The sequence below is a fragment of the Castor canadensis genome, chromosome 11 (genome assembly GCF_047511655.1).
Source record: "Castor canadensis chromosome 11, mCasCan1.hap1v2, whole genome shotgun sequence".
NCBI lineage: Eukaryota > Metazoa > Chordata > Mammalia > Rodentia > Castoridae > Castor > Castor canadensis.
The window spans coordinates 107762434-107778188 of record NC_133396.1 but is presented as its reverse complement, the minus strand read 5'-3'; the positions used below and the strand labels follow the sequence as shown (position 1 = coordinate 107778188).

The 15755-nt window shown below is 36.0% G+C and overlaps 1 long non-coding RNA gene across 1 annotated transcript; it reads right to left on the bottom strand.

Annotated features, from left to right (window-relative positions):
- Positions 1 to 224: 224 nt before the first annotated feature.
- LOC141414100 (uncharacterized) lies at positions 225 to 2498 on the bottom strand. Its single transcript, XR_012439191.1, has 2 exons — positions 1640 to 2498; positions 225 to 918 (listed from the first exon to the last, which is right to left on the bottom strand). It is a non-coding gene; the product is annotated as an uncharacterized lncRNA (long non-coding RNA).
- Positions 2499 to 15755: the final 13257 nt, after the last annotated feature.

Below are 15755 nucleotides of genomic sequence, written 5' to 3'. Positions count from 1 at the left end.
TTTTTTCCTACTTTTCAAAGACTCCAGTTGAGAAAGATTAAGTAGCTATTCCAAAGTCATCAAGTAGGTAAGGGAAAATAATTTAATGAAATTATTCAATGAAAGAATTATTAATTTAACAATTCAAAGACAGATTTCGAAAGAAACTGAAATCAGTGATGGAAACGCCTTATTTAATAATTAAATGGAAGCAGAAAACACATACAATGAAAAAAAGCAATGTGTGGGTTTAACCATGAAACATGTACTTTATTGAAGAAGCAAAAAAACAGACACCCTTGCTCACAGGAAATGGACCACCACCCTAGATCACAAACAGAGAGACAGCAAAGCAATTATCAGGCAATGACCCTGCTATTCGTTTTTCAAGAATATGTTATCAGCTGCAAAATGGAAGATATTCAACCTGGCATATGCTCAGAGAAGATGTAATCTGTCACCACAGCTGAAGGGAGAATGATGGAGTTTTGAGTCTAAGAAGAGCCACAGAGTCTTGTTGTTTCATGGGCCTGGCGAGTTCTGGTGCTGTTACTTGCTCTTGGGTGGATACTTCTGCTGGCATATTGGAGGAGGGCATTGCACAGGTGGGTAGGGACCAGGTGGACATGGCTCAGGGCACCTTGGAGGTGAACATGGTTCAGGGCACTGAGGAGGTAGGCAAGGTTCTGGGCACCTGGGTGGAAGGCAGGGCTCAGGGCATTGTGGTGGTTGGCAGGGTTGAGGATACTGTGGTGGAGGGCAGGGTTCTGGACAGCTCATCGGAGGACAAGGTTGTGGGCAGCTTGGTGGAGGGCAGGGCTGTGGACAGCTTGGTGGTGGACAAGGCTGTGGGCACTTAGGTATGAACACAGGAGGTGGTTGGCAGGGCTGCTTGCACTGTTGCTCTTGGTAAGACATCTCTATTGTGTCTCAGAGAATCTGAAAGATAAACATACTAAAGTATTCATAAGAAGACAGTCCTGCTGTGGAAGCAATGAGCTAGGACATCAATCCTCCATTCTCCAGGGACTTACTTAATCCTTAATACACTGTGATTTTGTGACACTTCTTCACTTTTCTCTTTTGTGAACTTTTATCCACAGTTTTTCAACGTTTTTCTTTTGCTTTGCTTTGCTTTCTTGGCTAATCTGGTATTCTACCAGTTTGTAAAGATAAAATTTGCACAAAGCGGCAACAGATATTTTCTGACAACAAATACTTTGGAGGGAAGAAAGCTCCAGATATGAAATTCTAGACAAGCATGACACAAATATCCAGTTAAATCAGGAAGCCATGGCTATCCCTTTAATTGAGCTTACTTATAGTGCTGAGCTGGTTCCCTATTTCACTGAGCTGACCATGGGTCATACAGGAGCACTATGAAGGCCCATCACTCAGGGAGATGGCACTCTGAGGGAGGTGTATTGAATGGATGTGGAGCCATTTCAAATTCCTTCATTTGACATTGTACCTTTGACTCCATTTCCTTCACCACATTCAAAGTCACCTACCAAATATAGCTAAAATTGCCCCCCAAACCTAATAATGTTCTTTCCCTCACCTATCAGCATTAACTTGTTAAAAAGAAATGATCGTACTCCTCTGGGTTACAGTCTAAATCATGCAAGTATCAAGAAAGGCTTCTGCGGTTTGTACTCACCAGAGTCTCCAAAGAGGATCTACAACGGAGTTGCAAGCGGTAGCATCAGGGCGATAGAGAGTCCCTTTATAAAGGCCAGGTGTCCCAACATGGCAGGAACAGCCCAGGACTGGGGTGATGTGTTTATTTCCCAACCAAAAATACCATCTCCGCGCAATCCCAAAGTGACTTGCCACACTCATGTTGATGTCACGAAACTTCCTTGTGCATAATCAAGTGCACAATGATTCACTTGTGACCTTGTCTCAGGTTTCCCATGCCAGTGTCAGGTGACCACTGGAAAATATGACAAATTCTCTGACAACAGTGATGCTTTTCTATAATCAGGAATGGTGCTTTACCCTTTAACACTGATTCCCAAAGATCCTTTATGTAACACCACTACCCCATTCGATTTCAGCTGCCCAGGATCCAATTTTGTTCTCTTTAATGATGGTAATGCAGAGGCCTAGCCATATCTTTACCACCTTTTCTTTATAACTAACTTACCCTTTACCAAGGCCACTACTCTTACAACTTTTCTTGACAATTCACTGACTTGAACAAGTCCAAAACATCATATCTCATTTTCCTGATTGCTGATAGTCCCACCCTTTGTGGGTTTCCACATGGTCCATTGAACATGGCAACATCTACCCCTCAGTTTTCTAGGTTATCAGAGTTCACTCCCTAAAGTTCCACATTTGCACATTTTCCATTGAGCTTGTCTCTGTGACTCTTGTACCCATCAGTGACCTGTGCTCTATGAGATACCCAAATGCACATTTTCTTCAAAATGGCTCAAACTCTCGACCTCATCTACTTAGACACTTTCCCACTCACACTTCTTAAATGTTGTGTGCTTGTTTCTCCTATATGAGGTGGTTCATCTGACTCCTTAACAGCTTCTCTTTTTTGAGATATTTAGAAGGATTCCGGAACCTGCTTGCAATTTAAGGAGTGAGGGTTCTGCAAGTTATTTATACCACTATTTTTTTCATGTATATTCTATGAAAATAAATCAAACTGGTTGGCACAGTACTCACTGATAATTTTAGTATAACTTATCAAACCTGAGTAACATTTTAGCTAATATTCCTTTATGGGACACACAGAAATATTCTGGGACCATTACTCTGTGAAATTAAATATTTCTTGGCCTCCCAGAAGATTAGTTTACACAAATGCAAATTAAAAATCAAAACTATTCCTACCTCAAAAGTTTACTACAAAAACCTGTGCCTACTATAATATACAACCACAGTAGGTCTTTAAGAAATGTGAGCTCAAAAAGGTAGAAAAATTAAGAACTACTAAGTTACCAAAGCTAAACAATGATTTCAGACATGTCACAAAAAGGGCGTAAAAAGAAAATGTGGTATTTATACACAATGGAATTTTATTCAGCCATAAAGAAGGATGAAATCTGTCCTTTGCAGGTAAATAGATGGAACTGGAGAACATCATGTTAAGTGAAGTTATCCAAGTTCTGAAAGCCAAAAGTGGCATGTTTTCTCTCATATGTGAAAAATAGTCCCAATACAAATATAAGTAATGTTATGAAAAAAAATTCACACTAAGGGGAGATCACTAATAAAAGAGAGATAACAAAAGAAGGAAATTAAGAAGGTGAATATGGTTGATGTACTTCCATACAAGAATGATATAGAATTTTTAAACCTTTTGAAATCACCATAAGAAGGGCACTAATGCAGAAAGGAAAAAATAGAGAGGATGAACCAATTCAGGTTATAATCCATATGGACATGGAAATGTCACAATGAAACTCCCTGTACAGCTATCTTAAACAAATAAAAACATCTTTTTTTTTTAAATTGGAGAGCAGGAAGGTAAAATAGGTCCTGTCTGGAGGTTGGCACTAGTAGGAGGAGGGAGGATAAGGAAAGGGTGTAGGAGGTTGAATATGGTGGAAATAGTGTGCACTCCATGTGTGAAGATGAGAAAATGAGACCTGTTAAAACTCTTCTGGGGATGGGGGAAGGGATAACACAGGAGAATGACGGAGGGGCGAATTCAACTATGATGTATTGTAAGAACTTTGTTAAATGTCACTATGTGCCCCCAATGCAGCAATAATAAAAAAGGGGGGATAAAAGCCCTAAAGATTGGAACTTTTTAGAGTAAGTCCATGTCCTGCTATCCTTTTTCTTCTGACTGATGTCCCTGCATATGAAAAAGAGTGAATCTCATAGCACCTTCAGGGTCTGTACCTGCTCCCATGAGAAGACCCCAACAATGGCTTTGGGAAAACTTCACGCCTCATGTTCATTACCCAGAAGAATGCTGTGCAGCCTCTGCAATGTTTCAAACTTGATCAGACTGGTATGGTAGTTAAAAAATATTCAGTGGACTGACCTGGGACTTTGAAGAGAGAGGCAGGAACTTCTTTTTGAGTTGAGTCCTGTTACAGACTCTCAACATCTCAGAAAAGAACATGAGGTGGGTGTTCCTCCCCTCACTCTGAGATTCCACAGTTTAGTCACCTAGATGACCATTAAGAAATTGACATCTCTCAGGGATGCCAGAAGGAACAGCATAAGGTACTTTCACAACCTCCCTTTTCATGTTGAAATCCTAGAATTGGCACCTGCTGAAGCAAGGAATTATCTAGGGAGCATGTGATTTAGAATAGTTCTATCAACAAGCTTTAGGCTTGTTTTCTTTGTCTCAGAAATTTCTAGTGGGTTCTAAAGTTGTTTAACAAGTAAATTTTTTGAATTATCATTTATAATTTATAAACTGAAGGTGGATCAGGGTTTCATAAGAAAAGGGTGCTCAATGAGGTTGCTGGCTTTCCAAAGAGGGATCATTATTTCTTCATATAAACAGAAAATAACTAACAGAAAAATGATTCATTTTTCACATATGAGTACTTGAAACATTATTTGCAAATTAAATCACTAAGAATTATGATCTGTATGTTGATATGCTATATTTAGTAAGCGTAGCTGTGGTTATCTTAGGAAGTATGATAAGGGCCCAAGGGATAAGATTATGATGAGTCTAACCTTTTGCTGCATGACCATTTTGTTTTTGAATTTTTTCATGTGATTTATTTTGTACCATTTCAAAATGCTTAAATATTTAAATATCAAAAGATATTTAACCATTTCAATAAAGACATCACTGAAGTAAATCCAACCTTAGCAAGTTGGCATGATATAAACACAATGAGTTTAACTCATGTTCTTTGTCTTAATTAAGTAACTTTGAGCAACTTTCTTGACACTTGGAGAGTTCTCACTTTTCCTCATAAGAAAATGGCCATAGTGCTACTTCTCTGACAAACATTTTAAGGTGCAAATAAAATAATTTAAATAATAAACCTAGTGAGGCAGCTTTTGAAGGCCATAAATCATGAGGCTGAATAACCTAGTCCCAAAATTGGGGATTTTGGGGAGGAAAGAGAGATCTATTTGATGGGGATCACAGAAATTAGTAAAGTTAACAAAGTTAGAGAGGAGTGAAAGAAGGGGGTTGGAAGCAAAAGGAGAGAAAATTATTGCATTTTCAATGGCCATTTTGATTTTGATTTGGCATCTATAGCCTATTCTTTACGCCCCCAGGATATTATTTCTATATTCCGTAAGGCTTCATATAAGTATTAATAAATTAAGATATGCTGCTACTAAATAAGGTCAAGTTCCAGAGAATATAGAACAAAGAAATAATAGAAATGAACAGGAGTGATGAGTCTGCATCTTTGTCTTGTTCCCGATCTTAGAATCCGATGTTTCTTATGTATATGTCATATATAGTTTTCATTATGCTGAGGTATGTCTTCTATATCTAGGTGCTAATTATTAAAACTGTTAAACTTTGTCAAAAGATTTTTTTTGAGTTCATTAAAATGATTGTGTGGGTTTTGTCCTTTATCCTCTTAGTATGGTGTATCACATTTATTGATTTCTCTATGTTGAATGTTTCTTTCACTCTAGGAATAAATCTCACTTGGTCATGATGCATGATATTGCTAATGTGTATTGAGTTTTGTTTGCTTTAATTTTGTTAAGGATTTTGTTATCTGTATTCATCAGGGATATTAACCTGTCATTTTCTTTTCTTGTACTATTGCCTTTGGTATCTGAGTGATGCTGGCTTCATAAAATTATTTTGGAAGTTATTAGATTATTAGTTATTAGTTTTTCTCCTCTTCACTTTTTTGGACTACTTTGAGAAAGATTGCATTAACTCTTTTAAATGTTTGTTGTCTTCACTGTTATAGAAATGTGGTCCAGGCCTCTACTTTGATGGAAAAATATGTAATCCTGTTGTTCATTATTGGTCTGAGTAGCTTTTCCATTTCTTCACAATTTAAATCATGATAGGTTGCATTTTTTAGCAAATGTACCTTTTATTTATCCACTTCTGGCATAGAATTGTTCATAGCTATCTCTTAAAACTTTTTTTAACTCTTGTGACTTCTGTTGTAAAGTCTTTCCTGTCATTTTTGATTATGTTAAATTATCTTCTCTCTTCTTTTTTTAGTCTAGCTAAGAGTTTCTCCAGTTGTATTTATCTTTTCAAAAACTAACTCTTGGTATTGTTGATTTTTTATACTGCTTTCCTAGTCTCTATTTCAAAAGCATCAAATTATGTACATTAAATGTGTGAAGTTTTTTGTATAGCAACTGTATACTTCATCAAAGCTAATTTTTAAAATTCAGTGTGCCTAGTAAATGGGAATTTGTCAGATTTCATTTTGTGGTTTTATGAACTGTTGAACTTAAGGAATAAAACTTTTAAATAAACCCATATATTAATATAAATGATACATAACAATTATAATGATGACAATTAATGATAATAATACAGACTATAAGAATTAAATGGATGCTACCAAGGTTACCCTTCTTGTGGCAATAAACTGGAAGCTATATAAATTTAAGCGAAAAATGCAAATTTCTCCAAGTACTTAATTTTATTTCAATTTCATAAATTTAAAAAGAAATGAACAAAACCTCATAGATAATGGGGAACACACTGCCTCTTTTAGTTAGTGAAGAAAGTAGAGCCAGAGAAAGGAAAAATGCAGCATTCTACTGAGTCATATCTGAGAGCCAGATCTTATAAATGTTTGTATCAGATTGCTTTTTATGCTTGTTTGGCATGCACTAATTTGTACATAGTAAGAGTTTCATCATGACATTTCTGTACATACGTATAACATACTTTAATCATATTCACCACCTTTTACTCTTTCTCATTCCCTCACTCCTATTATCCTCCCCTTTCACAACCTTGGTTTGGTTTGTTTTGTTTTGTTTTCCCTTAGCTTCCACAAATGAATGAAAACATGCAATACTTGTCTTCCTGGGTCTAGTTTATTTCACTTAATATGTTTATCTCCACTTCCATCCATTTTTCCAGCAAACAACAGAATTTCATTCTTCTTTAAGGCTGACTAAGGCTCCATTGTGTATATATACCACATTTTCTTTATCTAGTCATCCATTCATGGGCACCTAGACTGATTTGGCTATTGTGAATAGTGCCACAGTAGACATGAGTAAACATGAGTTTCCCTACAGTTAGCTGACTTTGCTTCTTTGGGGTACATACCCAGAAGGGGTGTGGCTGGGTCATTTTTAATTTTTTGGGGAATCTCCATGCTGATTTCCATAGTAGCTATGATAATCTAGATTTGCACCAGCATGAATTAAGAGTCTCTTTTCCCCTGCATCCTCACTGGCATTTGTTGTTATTTGTTATCTTATGTCAACCATTTTTACTGGGGTGAGGGAGATTCTCAATGTAGTTTTTATTTGCATTTCCTTGATAGATGAGGATGTTGAATTTTTTTTTCATGTATTTTTTGTCATTTGTACTCTTCATTTGAAAAGTGTCTGTTCAACACATATAACCATCTATTGATTGGATTATTTGCTATTTGGAGTTTACTTTTTGGGGGCTCTGCTATCTTTTTTGAATTTGATAATAGTCATTAAGAAAGTGGTCCTTCTCTGGGAGAGTGATAAAAATATCCCAAGTTCCCTGACGAGGATTGAAGAGAACTTAAGGTTCTTGACAGAATCTTTCCCTCAGTTGTCCCACCAGTAGTGGGATTTTAGATAAAACCCTGACTGTCTGGGGTGGTATGCTTCATTTCTACCATAAAAGTATGCGATGAGATGGTTCTAAGGTACCTCTACATCTGACTTTGATTTTCAGATTTCACTATGATTTTAATTTGGTAAGAAGGCCTTTATTTCCTCCTCTCCCAACAAATGAGTATCTCTGATCCTCATCTTCTATGTCATCCATGCCAAAAGCCATGCTTCCCTCTCAGATTACAGGCTCCGATATCCTGACATGGCTTTCATTTGCTATAAAGTCAATAATCAGCAAGAAGATGTAGAGGATATCTGTCAATGAAATAGCTCCATGATGGAGAAAATAATATGAACAGGAGGTAAAATTTGTGTCCCAAGTAAAGTAGGAAGCTCCAAGCAGGTTGACCTCTAAGGCAGTGCTCAAGGCCAGTTAAGTTTCTGCTACACAGAGAAAGCACATTGCTTGAAATGGTCCATGGGGAGATTTTTTTCTTGTCATACTCAGGTGAAATCCAATGTATTAAAGATTGGATTAGCCTACTCCAAAGGCAAAATTAGCATGAATGCAATACTAGAAAAAGTAAGTTAATATGGGCCTGGAAGAGCAGAAGGTAAATACTAAATATTGTGGTTGATAGAGCTCCTGAATGAGAAAGGTTGAGGATGAAAATAACTTTAGACATTGTTTCAAAACTAAATAATCCATGGTCAGAGAAAAAAACCCAGCAAATATGTATGCTAAAAGACCAATTTTATATGCCATCAAAATGCTAAAGAGAAATATCTTTTGAACCTATAGTTTTACATGAAGCCAAACTATTCATCAAATATGAATGAAAAATAAGCTCATTTCCAGAAATACAAAGATTGAGTCTTTATATATCATTCCTTTCTTTTGCAGTTCTTATGTTGTTTTTGATGTTTATCTACAACAAAATAAAAGCAAAATTCCAAGATGGCAAGTGCAAAAATTTGAAATTCAACATACTTGAAAATAGTTAAGACAATGAACAGAGTCACAACTGGGAACACAGTAGATCATCCAGGTTCTAATGTAACACATTTATGGAGGATCTCAGGCAGGATACTTTCATGAAGAAACTCTAATACAAGATAGAGCATGAGAGTCTCATTTATTTTAAAATGCAGTCAGTGGTATGCTGGTAAATGATTGCCTGCATATACATTGCTATTAACAATGTAAAAGCTACAGACACTACCTGTTTTTAAATGAGGTCCTGATTGTAAATTGATCAAAAGTCATCTCTCATGAGTTGGAATGAGCCAGCTCAAGCGTACCTCTTGATGACTTAATGTCCCAAAAGAAAGAAGAAAAGGAGGAGGAGAAAGAGAAACAAGAAACAATATGAGATGCCAAAGCAAAACTCAAATATAAGCAAGACATAGCTAAATATGAACTCTCAACTTTAATCCTGAAAGCATTTTTTCTTTAAGCAGGAGAGGGTCCAAAACATTAAACTCATCATTTAAAAAATACTAACATTAACAGACTATATGGTTGCACCAATGCTTATTTCTCCATAATATATGATCATCATTGTGCTTACTCTGAGCCACACATGACTCCAAATGCTCTGTGTGTTGTTAGGAATTTAATGCTCAAAAGAGAATTACAAGATAATATTATCATCACTCCTACTTTAAACTTGAGGAAACTGAAGCAAAGAGAGGTTAAGAAACCTACCCAAGGTCACACAGTTGTTAAGCTGGGCACCATGGAATAAACTCAAGAAGGCTGGCTATAAGGTCTAGGAACTAAGAACTCTGCTATAAGCATCAATACTATAGTCATATGCATTGGTGTTCAAATCTCAAATCAGTGTGTGTACAAATTATTTTAGATTTCATTATAGATACTGTTCAGAAAGCAAATATTATTCATGTTAACAATGTAGATGTTACATATTTTTGCCCCTGGCAGGGACTGGAAGAAAGAGGGAAAGCACTAATATCCTCATCCTCATCTCATTTGATGGGAAACCAAGGGAATAAATAGTATAGAAGAAATGTACTACTGTTCTTTAATCCATGAGGATAAACAATAGAAAAACTGAAAATATTACTGTGAAAATTAAGAGAACAGGAGTGAACGAATACTCAATTTTCACAGATGTAAGGAAACATATTTTATTTAAATTTGATAAAATAAGAAACAGGAAATTACTTCAGTTACCATTGAAGAGTGGAGGAGGAATAGGGGGAGTTAGAAGAGGAAACAGCCACTTTTCATTCTAACAATCTTGACACTGTTAGATAAAGTTTTTAATCCCCAAACCCAAACACATTCACACAGGGTTCCTGTGTCCACTGGCCCCAAATTCCCCCCAATATGCCAGGGCCTTACTCTCTTCAGCTAATTCTCTCCATACTCAACTCATACCTGCTTTATGACGTGACACTATCAGCCTGTAAGAAATTTTAATTCTTTCACTCTAAAACATATCTCCAACTGGCTCAAATGGTAGCGTGCCTGCCTAGCAAGAACAAGGCCCTGAGTGCAAACCCCAGTACTACAAAAAAAAAGTTCAAAAATTAAAATAAAATACATCTCTTGACGTAGGACCCCATGAGGCCACAGTCTAGCAGCTCCCATTTCTTCTTAGCCATAACTCATGGAAGAGCCATCTGCAATTTCTGCCTCTTCTGTTCTATATACTATTTATACCACAATCCATAGTAATCTGTCTTCAGCCCCACCATTTTACCGAAATTACTCGAATGTCTACAATAGTATTCAGCAGAATGAACTGGTGTTCCCATTTTTATCTTCTTACATTTACTGTATCAATCACTCTGTCTTTCTTTTGTCTCTACTCACTGGGTTCCGTTACATTCATTTAATGATTCTCCTACTCCATTGCCCAGTCTTTCCTCCCCTTGGTCTGAACCTTTTCCTCTAAATGCCAAATGGAGTCCCTGGTCCCTGGCTCATGGATTTTGCCAGTGTATGCATAATCGGTAATAATTCACAAATTTGCTGTTAACTGGCACATCTATGCTTGCATTCCAGAAATAATTTAAATTGAGCATCTTCTTGCCTTTTGGACATCTCTAATGCATATATCCTCCAAATATCAACACACTGTTCTTCATTTCCATCAACCATTTTAGCCTCCTCAGTTACCTGACTTATCTTCACTCTGTTCCGTAACTACTTGCTCCTATTTCCAGTCTGATAGCCTAAATACTTCTGGAATCCATTTACCCCATCTAGGCTAATCACATACTCCTAGAACAAGACCTTCTCTTCTCTTGCTCAATGTTATTATAACTTCCTCAAATATCTCTCTTCCCAAGTCTTATCTGATTCAGACTCATCTTCCGCATTGCAGAGTACTCCATTTCAAGGTAAAATCTGATTATATGATACGCATGTTTAAAATAAATTAAATCACAAGGATAAGTCCCAGGACCTTACACAGTCCTTCCTTCCCCTCCTGCCCCATTTCTTATTACTCCATACTTCAAGTTGTGTGCTACTGCAATATCAAATGCTTGTGATTTTTCTCACATACCTTTTATTTGTCTCCTCCGTGGATTTCTTTACTACATCTATAATATAGCATCTACTTACTGGTTTTTGTCTGGCAGATGATTGCCCTGTTCTCAGCAAAGCCATCGCTCCAGTGAAATACACTTCTCAACTATTCCACTAGGACAGAAGCTCCAGATCGGTCTCAGGAGCTTTGCTTCTCATACTCAGCTGCACTTAGTGGATTTTCCCCTCATCTGCTTCTCCCTTGAACTTGAAAACTCCTTGACCAGAGGGACTGTATCTTCACCATTTCATATGAATAAACATCATCCAAGACATAGGTTATAGTGGGTGCTGAATAAATATTTATTGGATAAATAAATGATTTGAGATTCCTAAATGTTGCTGTCTTATATGATCTTCAATCTTTCAAATTCTAGGAAGAAGAAAATTTATCACCCCTGTGACAGGAGAAAAAGTTAGTTTTAGTCTTTTCTTCTGTTTTTATCCTTCCTCCCCAACCCAATACCCAACTGTCCACTACCAAGGGAGATTTCTTTTGGCTTATTGAACTGGGTAATAGATATTAGGAAAACTAAGACTGATAGAAATCCAAACACAGGTTCACACTAGAAACCACTTAGGGAAAAAATAATTCAACTGGAAATGTAAGAAGATGGAACAGAATCACAAGTGTCAAACACTGAGTGAATCTGCAGAGTTTAAAGGAGCAATTGAAAGAGGATAAATAAGGGACAGGGAATAGAAGGCAAGAGAGAAGTTAAGCACAGTTGTTATTCCAAAATAAGTACCAATTAGGGTAAAGTGCATTTCAAGGTATTTTGTTGCAATATTATTCCGCTTTACCATTTCTTTACAGAAAAAAATCAGTAAGTTTTAAATTTTCTTTCTTTTTTTTTAGAACTTAGACTGATACTTTTTTTCTGAGTGCAATCCTGTTCATGAGGTCAGATTTTGAGCTTTATTAAAAGTTTGTTCTGTGAATTTTTGCTCAGTTTTAGAACTTAAGGTAAAAGTTTCATATACATCTTGGTTTTCTGAATTATATTAAGGGATATTCGTTAATTTTTAGGTGTGATAGTCATCCTGTGGCTATTTTAAGAAATCTGTTAAAGACTTGTGTGAAATAATATCATATGTAAAACAGCCCAGTGCTAATTAAAAAAAATAAAGTGAAGGAGGACAAATGAAATCAAGAATGATGAATTGTTGATAAACTTTAAAGCTAGGTGATGGACCTATCGGTGATCTTTATACATTTCATTTTGCTTTACTAGGGCATAACTGGTATACAAAAACTTGCACACGTTTAATGTATACCTCCTAATGAATCTAGACATATACATATGTTTGCAATATCATCACCACAACTAAGGCAGTAAACATATTCCCCACCTCCCAAAACTTTTCCTGTCTTTTTTGGGTGTTTTGTATTTGCTTGTTTGTTTGGTTTGGCAATAACATGTTCCCTAAGATCTATCTCCTTAACATATTTTGAAGTACACAATACCTTATTGTTAAGTGCAGGCACCATGTTATACAGAAGAGCTCTAGAACTTGTTCATCTTTCACAATTGAAATTTTCTACCTATTGAAATTCAACTCCCCATTTCCTCCTCCCTCAACTCATGAAAATTACCATTCTTTTTTCTGTTTCTGAGTCTGAATAAGGGAATTCTTTCCTGACCACAGCAAATATGTGTTAGGTTAAGTGCTCTTCTGGATAAACTGTGCATCTTTATCATTGCATTTGCCAGCATTATATTGCAATTTTTCTATGTATCCTCATGCTTTATATAAAATACTATGAGCTCTTTAGCAGAGGAATTGTATCTTAGTTAATCTTGGGCCTCAATGCTCCTCTTGCTACATAATTTTAGTCAAATAAATATTATCAAACAAGTAGATAAGCATTGGTTCTAGTGACTCAAGAACCTTCCTTCATGAATACCAGGTACAATAACACTAATAGTAGAGGCAAGACAGGGTTTACAGTTTCCATTCAGTAGGTAATTACCCTGCACAGCAGAAATCTTACAGAATGTTCAGAATACAGAAATGAGTAATTATTTAAATTACTTTTAAGAAATTATTTTTGTTTCCCTCAATCTACTTGATCCAAGATAAAAGTCATTTAGATCCTCTGAAAACAGAAGCAACTTGAAGAGGATGATGAAAGTGATGGTTCTGCCTGGCAGGAGACCAAAATAGGTTTTAGCCCTTCTTACTAGAATATTTGCCTCTTTTTTCAGATGCTGATTATAACTTATTCACAGAATTTTATTTTATCTCTGCGTATGTCTCCTTGTGAGATGTCTTATACCCTCTGTGAATGGGCAGATATAAAATGATTAACATGTAAACTAGCCTCTTTTTTCTCTAGTTCATCCTCCCCACTTCCAGACATTGAGTCACACTGCGATTCTCCTCAGGCATTCCCCCATGCACTCCAACACTAAACAACTAAAATATAATTTGTGGGTCCTCAGCTAACATTCAGGACTTCTGTTAGTTATCTTTCCAGTTCAGCCTGCCAGGACTCCTCTTGCTGTACAAGCTCACTGATCATATCTTTGCCCAAACTTTCCCATTCCTATAAAAAGCCCATCCTCTCTTTCAGCCTTCCCATCTTTCAAGCCACTACTGAAAAAACACTTAATGAATGAAATCCTGTTGAATGCTACTGTGGAAATTAATTTCTCTTACATTCTAACTTGTGCTGCACCTACATTTTATAACACTCTGATTTGATTATTATATTTTTATAACATATATATTATATATAATTACATTTTTATAATAATAGAAGTATCATAATGGTTGCTAACTATTAAGTTCTTCTTACTTGTCAAGGACGATCCTAAATGCTTTTACTTCATATTATCTCATCTAAAATTAACTTTCAAAGAGATTTGGAATGGATGACATAAATATATGAGTGTTCCTATGGAAAGGCATTAGCATGTTCGTAGAGCCATAGAAGAAAAACATTGAAATATACTAAAAGACCCAAAGAAATGAAAAAATCCAAAATAAGTAGATAAAACCTGGGAAGGATGATATAGATTTTAAAAATAGGGAATTATTTGTTAATGTGCAACTTGAATAAAAGGACATTAACTAAGAGAACACTTCATTTGGATGCCAATCCTTATTGGCATGGTGAATATGTGCTTAGAGGGGGAAGCGAGGGCAGCACTTAAAATATAAAATTTGATGTCTCCAGTCATCCTAGAGTTTAGAACTAGAGTTTATATTAAACTATGTGACTAACTGGTTTATCTACACATGTGATTTTGAGTTGCAAGGTGTAATAGAATTATTTAGGTTTCTAAGCAATCCTGAAATAATTTAGAAAACATAAGAACCAAAATATATGTAGATTTTCTTCAATGTGTTTAGAATTATATTTGTCACTCAGAGAGTTAAAGTACTTTAGAATTAAATAATTAAAAGTATCAACTTTGTAACTTTAGTTTAAGTTGTTTAAGAGATTTTAATTAACCAAAGTTTTTAAAAAGACCAATCATTCTTCCAGATTCCCTTGAAAAAAATTTCTAGAAATTTAATTAAATTAATAATACTAGTTGTTTGAACGTATGATTCATAAAAAAGCAGTGTTTTAATTTGTAACTTTAATAAGTTAAATATTAATTTTGTAAACCAAAATAACCTTGAAACCATCTTTGTGATACATAAAAGTCAACTTTGAGGACATAAAAACAGCATATTGCAATGAAAAATGAATAGAAAACATCTGTGACGCAAAGAGTGAGTAACCCAAACATATAGAAATCAACTCCAGAACACTATTAGGCAATAAGACAAAGAGAGGCAGGAAGAAGAGAAAGAAAGACTTGATAGATATTGCTCTTAATTCTCATAATTAACCAGAATGCCCCTTTCTGCTTTCCTTCCGCTCAAAAGTCCTGCCTCCATGGTTCAATCATTATGCCTCTGTATGGCTTCCCACCATCCATTGAAAGCCATACCTCCACATGGTAAGTTAGCCCAGGACTCTACAACCCCACTGAAATAAATAAGCACTGCTAGTTAGTGATTCAGTAAGTAGGAGAAATAAGTTGCTAGGAACAACTGATGCAGAACTTTTTTAAAAGCCTAGAAGATCGAGGACCTGCAATCATATTATTCCACTCAATTTGGCCTTGGTAGTCACACCAGATGAGAGGACAGACTGACACTTCCTCTTTCCAGGGAAGAGTGCCTTGCCTGGCAAAGCTTGCAAACTATTCCTACTTCGTTTCCCCTGCAGTAACATTCAGTAAGCTTAAAGTGTTGAAACTCTCTTGTCTACATTTTTACGTAAGTTTCCAAGGTAATTAGTTTCCCAGAGTATTAGCAGATAAACAACATTCTTCCCCCACCCTTTTCCCAGAAGCCTTGGGACTACCTGAAATACAGGTGTGTCTTACCATACACAAACACTAAAATGCAAAAGGAGAACAAATAACAATTATAGAAACTACTGAGTTGACATATAAACTGAAGATTTCTGGACTGCAGGAGCTAAGAGACCCATTCACCT